Below are 6,747 nucleotides of genomic sequence, written 5' to 3'. Positions count from 1 at the left end.
GACGAGGGGTGCGGCGGAGGAGACCGGGGAGGCGGAGGCGAGGTCCGGCAGGTGGCGGGGCATGGCGCCTGTGGCGGCGGCGCGCGGGAATCGGCGGTGAGGCGGCACCGGCGAACGAGCGGCGGGGCGGCGCGCGAGATCCGGCAGCGGCGGAGGGAGCCGGGCGGCGCGGGATCTGAGTGGCGGCGCGGGGCCTCGGGCCCGGGCGGGCCTCGCGCGGGCTCCACAGGCCGCGGCGGTGGGGAGGCCGAATGGTACGCGTGGCAGCGCGTGATTCGGCAGAGGAGCGGTGCGGACATGTCCGGCGGCGGGGTGGATGTGTCCGGCGGCGCGAGGAGGAGGGAGACTAGGGTTTCATCCGCGAAATTTCGGGGAGGCACGCATACTTATAGGTAGAGGGAGCTAGGAGAGTCCAAATGGAGTGCGGTTTTCGGCCACGCAATCGTGATCGAACGGCCGAGAGGATGGAGGGGGTTTGGATGGGTTATGGGCCATTCTGGAGGGGTGTTGGGCTGCAACACACACGAGGCCTTTACGGTTCCCCGGTTAACCGTTGGAGTATCAAACGGACTCCAAATGGCACGAAACTTGACAGGCGGTCTACCGGTGGTATACCAAGGCCGCTTGGCAAATCTCAGTCCATTCCGAGATAGTTTAACACCCGCTCACGAAAAGAGGCAAAAGGAGGCGCCGGAGGACATAGGTGCGCCGGATTGCAAAACAGACAACGGGGAAAATGCTCGGATGCATGAGACGAACATGTATGCAAATACGATGCACATGATGACATGATATGAAATGCATGACACGCAAACAAATGACAAGGCAACAACAATGAATAACTGGAAGACACCTGGCGCAACGGACTCAGGGCGTTACACTGAACCACCGCCTAAACCCACTCCGAAGAAGAGGGGTATATTATATCTCAGTCCTGAAGATATGTAAGAGGCAAAGAAATCTATGAAGGAAAAAGGTATTAAAGATGAGGATGTTAAAAATTTACCCCCTATTGACAAAATACATGGCCTTAATACACCACCACTGCCTAAGGTGGTGGAGGTAAGTTCTCTAATGAATTTCAATGATAATGACAATCCTCACAATATGCATGCTAACCAATGCCTTTATGAGTTTGAAAATTATATTAGAAAACAAGATCACTTCAATGCAAATGTTATGAAACAATTGAAATACAATTCTGATATGATTGCTCGCTTGAGTGGCTTGTTATTTAGAATATCAAGTGATGTTAGAGGTGTTGGAAAGCATGCTTGTATGGTTCAAACTCAGTTAGAACAAGTTGCTAAATCTCAAAGAGAATTGCTTGATGAAATGAATAATAATATACATGACTTTGTTGTTAGAGATGCAACTAGAGAAGGTAAAATGACTCAGGAACCACTTTATCTTGAGGGACACCCAAAAAGAATTGAACAATATTCACAAAGAGCTAACACTAGTGCACCTAGTTCTTCTAAAAAGAAAAAAAAGAAAAAAAATGATAGGACTTTGCATGCTTTTAGTGAACCTGAAATAGAAAAACCTCCTCGCAATGAAAATGAAAGCTGAAACTCAGTCTTGTAATGAACACTCACCTAGTGATAATGAAAAAGATAACGCTAATGTTTATGAAGACTCTCAACCAAATAATAAAAAACAAGACAATGATGTTGAGATAGAACCACCTGTTGATCTTGATAACACACAACCTAAGAATAAAAGGTATGATAAAAGAGACTTTGTGGCCAGAAAACACGGTAAAGAAAGAGAACCGTGGGTCCAAAAACCTATGCCTTTTCCACCTAAGTCAACTAAAAAGAATGATGATGAAGAATTTGAACGCTTTGGCTGAGGCCAATCTTTTTGCGTACTCGCTTGATTGATATCCTTAAAATGCCTCCTTATGCAAGGTATATGACTATGCTTGCTAATTATACTTTTAAGGATGGAGTAACTAAAAAACCGGAAGCTGAAATCTTGGAGATCCGGGAATACCAACTATACATTGCTCCATCAAAAAGAATTATGTGAAAACTGCTTTGTGTGATTTAGGAGCTGGTGTTAGTGTTATGCCTTTCTCTTTATATAAAAGACTTGATTTGAATAAAGTCACACATACTGAAATATCTTTGCAAATGGCTGATAAATCAACTGCCATACCTATCGATAGCTATGAGGATGTGCCCGTTGTTGTTGCTAATGTTACTATTTTGACTGGCTTTGTTATACTTGAGATGCCCGAGGACGACAACATGTCGATTATCCTTGGTAGACCCGTCTTGAATACTGCAGGGGCTGTTATTGATTGCAATAAAAGCAAGGTCACTTTTCATATCAATGGTAATGAGCATACGGTGCACTTTCTGAAGAAACAATTCCAAGTGAATGGTATTAATGTTATGTTCAAAAAAAAGTGAATGGTATTAATGTTATTGAAAAATCTTCGACAAACACTATTGGAAGTTTTTAAATACCTCTACCTACTATCAAAAGGAAATATGAAATGCTTATCGTTGGGGACATTTGTATCCCCATTGAGGAAAACCATGAATATCTTTAGGAAGTTTGGCTCTAAGAAGAACTCCAAGGGTGTTATTGGGATTCATCTGATAGTGATCTTCACCCTCGGAGGTTGGCGGAAGTACAGCCATGTCAATGGCCGCACACCTCGTTCCTGGAAGAGGCTGGAATCCTTCAGGAGTTCACACAATATGCCGCTAATGCCGGCCTCACCGACTTCATCGCAGATGAGTGTGAACAACACCAAATCCCCATTACAAGCTATCATTGCGAAGTAAAAATAATTGATTTGTTAAGATTTAATTACCTTAGCATACAGTAGGCACCTTGTGTGACACGACCACCCCTTCTACATCTCCATTGCCCTTGCCCGTGGCAGCGTTAATATTCTCACGGGTCAAGTCTTTTGAAGCGGGCCACCAACTCACTACCAGCATTGTACGAGCCGAAAATCTCCTCCGTCACTATGATTTCTCCCAGTTGCAACTCTCCTTTGTTTTCCCCAGTGTATCTTACTCTATTACCTGCATCATAAGACACCCAATCATCTTCTCCTGCGTGAGACATAGGAATAGAAAAAATGATCGCCTGCGCTATAGCTAGCGACTACCTCCTCCAAGATACCTCTAGCGTCCAATCTGGAAGAGAACATGCAACCAAATCCAATTGAACAAACTATTTTATATAGTCACCGACCAAGATGAAAATAGGAATCAGACAAAAAAACCACCCTCCCTCCCACATGAATTTGAAAGCTAGATAGGACAAAATGGACAAGATCTAACACTAGATTACCCTGAACCACACTCCTCTAGGAAGAACTCCATCCCATCCATGGAGAAAGGGGTTGTGTCTAGCACGGTAAAGGAAAGGGATGACCAATCTATCAAGGCACACGAGGCACATCACGTTCCTGCAGAATCTACGCTAGCGGAGACCCGTGTACAAACCAAGCACAACAGCCCACAACACCCCGCGTATTCCTGCATAATAGCCGTGTATAAAGAGTGGCAATACAGGCTGCATACATCACAACGCCTCAAGGCATGGATGAGATTACGAGAGCCAGGCAGCTTGGCCTTCAAAACGCCCTACTCTACCTGAGTGAACATGTATATTTTACTTGGCGATATAGAGAGTACTGTTTTCGTTTGAGCTTTTTCGAAAACCAGACTAATAATATTTTTTCTATTTGAAATTATACTTACCGATATACTCCCTCTCTTTTGTCTAATATAAAAGCGTAGACACTACGGATGGAGTAGATAAATAGATGTATTCATACATTATGTATGTCTACATCTATTTCAGCGTGACACCGTAGTACAGTATGTTGGACGCACGGCATTGAATTCGACCGGACTAGGCGTCCTGCTGCTTCTCGGCTTCTCCCCTCTTTCCCCCTCTCCATTCCGGAGCCGGACCCTGCGTTTCATTTGTATCTCATCTGTTCTGCTCTGCTGGCGCTCTGATCTGTAGATCTGGTAGCTTAATCCTGCTCCAGTTCTTCCCTTATGTGCGATTGTGTGCTAATTTTCAGTTTTATTTACAAAAATATGTGCCTTTTGTTTTTCACAGGGAGGATCAGAGTCAGACATTAGGGTTTTGTGACTAGACTAGAAGAGGCGCGCTAATGTCGCAAGAACTGGTGCATGCGGCAATGGCGGTCGCGCCCGGTGACATTCCACCGCCCTTGGCCACCCCTGCTCTTCTTCCGCAGGCCAAAATGGTTAAGGAAGACCCGAGTTTTCCCCAAGCCTCGCCGGTGGTTCCGGCCATGATGGCGGAAGACTGGTCCAAATGGTCCACGCTTCCGCCCGGCCTCGTCCGCCGCGTCGGCGACTCCCTCCTATCCACCAACGACCTCGACTGCTACATTCACTTCAGCGCCATTTGCCCCGGCTGGCGTGCCGCCGCCGATGACCCTATGAGCGACACCTCCGACCCACCGCTTCCACCCGCGCCGGTGGATCATCCTCGACGAGGACTTCTAGAGCGAAGGGAAGCTGCTCCTGCTGAACACTGACAGCGGCCGCTTCGTCCATAGAAAGATCCCGCTGCTCAACTACCACTACGTCGTAGCCACCACTCGCAATGGCTACTTGGTCCTGGCGGACAAAAGCCCTCCTCACTCTGCCAGCGTCCTCAACCCTCTCACCGGCGTCGTCATCCGTTTCATGGCGCCTGTGCCCCTCGAGGTGGGACACGCTGCTGTCTCCCTTGCCAACTCTGCCCTCGGGCTCACCTTGTTCGACGACTCATCTCACAGTATTTACTTGGCCCATCCCCACAATAAGTGTTCCGTCGTCCACGAGGTTCCGCAAGCAGCTTATGTTTTCTTCCGTAATGCGGTCGTGGGCGGTGTCTACTCCGACACTATAGGGCATGCCCAGATTGCTCGTTTATGCAGATCGTTGATGCCTCCAGATGAAAAGGACCTTTGTTTTCCAATAGCTTTGGGCAGAGAAATGTTGCTTGCCGGGACTGCAGAGGGATCATTCTTTATGTTTAACACATACATTGAATTAGGTAAGCTGGAGGATGTGGACACCATCAACAACTATGCCATTTTCTGACAGGATCGAACTAAGGACTGTCGCTAGAATTCAGAAAACAAAGGAAAAACACAGAATTTCACGGGAAGTTTGGAGGATTTTCATTTCAGATCTGGAGGAGTTTTAGCTAGGGTTAGCCAGCCGGAACACGGTGGCTTCAAGGGCACAGCTCGGAATTACAATAATCTGCCTCTACTCCACAAGCGGAGCGGCTTAAGAAGGCTGCAGAAAGTGCAAAAGCATGAAAACGACAGGTTCAGCAAGGTACAGTAACTTTTGAACAACCACTCGTGCGCGGCCCGTCCATCTGAAGATCGACGACTCATAGACAACGACAGCCCGCGAAGCAGTAAGTACCCCTGGCAGCCGTTGGATGGTAGATCGATGGCTGAGGCGATTCTAACAATACCAATCATACTGTTTCTCATCTAACACTTTCTGCGGGTCTGACAATTCACCCCGGACGAGAACAGACTTGCCCTCAAGGCTGAAAATCGGGAAAAACCTTTTGAATGAAAGTCGCGTCCTCCCGAGTAGCATTCTCCACCGACAAGTTGACCCATTTGATCCGCCATTGTACCACTGGTATGCTGATATCACCTTGGACTCGTGGGATCAGTTTCCTTTCCAGCAGGGTTTCGGGTTTGATCAAGATATGGCCCTGATCATCCAAAAGTGGAAGCTTGGGTTTTGGGACTGCATCAGGTCCTATATGCTTCTTCAACTGGCTGATGTGAAAGGTGGGGTGTAGTTGACAATCGTCTGGCAGCAGTAGTTTATAAGCAACCTGGCCAATTTTCTGCAGAACTTTGAAGGGCCCGTAGTATTTGGAGTGTAGCTTGAGAAACCTGTGGATGCTCAGGCTGGTATGTTGATATGGTTGCAGCTTCACATATACCATATCACCCACTTCAAGCTGTCGATCAGACCTCTTTTTATCAGCATAGAACTTCATTCTTTCCTTAGCTCTGAGGAGATTGTCCTTGATTTGAGCAGCAATGGAATCTTTGTCCATTTCTGCTTGTTGATCTTCACCTTCTGCTGGAGGAAGCATAAGTTCTGCTATTTATGGGGGAGGTTTTGCATAAAGAGCTTGAAATGGAGTCATCTTCAGAGATGTGTGGAAACTGGTGTTATACCACCACTCAGCCATGGATAGCCACTTGTACCACTTAGTTGGTTGAGAGAAATCCATGCACCTCAAGTAGTTCTCCAAGCATTGGTTTACTCTTTCAGTCTGACCATCAATTTGAGGATGGTAGGAGGTGCTGAGGTGCAATTTTACTCCCATTTTAGTGAATAACCTTTGCCACAAATTACTTGTGAAGATTTTATCTCTATCAGTTACAATCACTGTTGGCAGGCCATGCAACTTGAAAACATGATCAGTGAAAGTTTGAGCTACTGTCTGGACAGAGATGGGGTGTTTCATAGCTATGAAATGGGCATATTTGGTAAACATGTCCACCACTACAAGGATGAGGTTTTTGTGGTGAGAAAAAGGGAGTCCTTCCACAAAATCCATGCTGGTATGTGTCCAAGCAAAATCTGGCACTGGCAAAGGTTGTAGCAACCCTGGGTATGGATTGTGATGAGCCTTGTTGAGTTGACAGACACGGTATTGCTGAACAAAAGATTTCACATCTTGTCTCATTCCTGGCCAGGTGAA

General features: G+C 46.7%; 1 pseudogene; it reads left to right on the top strand.

Annotated features, from left to right (window-relative positions):
• Nucleotides 1–4,156: 4,156 nt before the first annotated feature.
• On the top strand, nucleotides 4,157–5,099 carry LOC119357982 (annotated as a pseudogene).
• Nucleotides 5,100–6,747: the final 1,648 nt, after the last annotated feature.

This window comes from Triticum dicoccoides, chromosome 2A, assembly GCF_002162155.2.
Source record: "Triticum dicoccoides isolate Atlit2015 ecotype Zavitan chromosome 2A, WEW_v2.0, whole genome shotgun sequence".
Taxonomy (NCBI): Eukaryota; Viridiplantae; Streptophyta; class Magnoliopsida; order Poales; family Poaceae; genus Triticum; species Triticum dicoccoides.
This window is presented reverse-complemented; position numbering and strand designations above follow the sequence as displayed.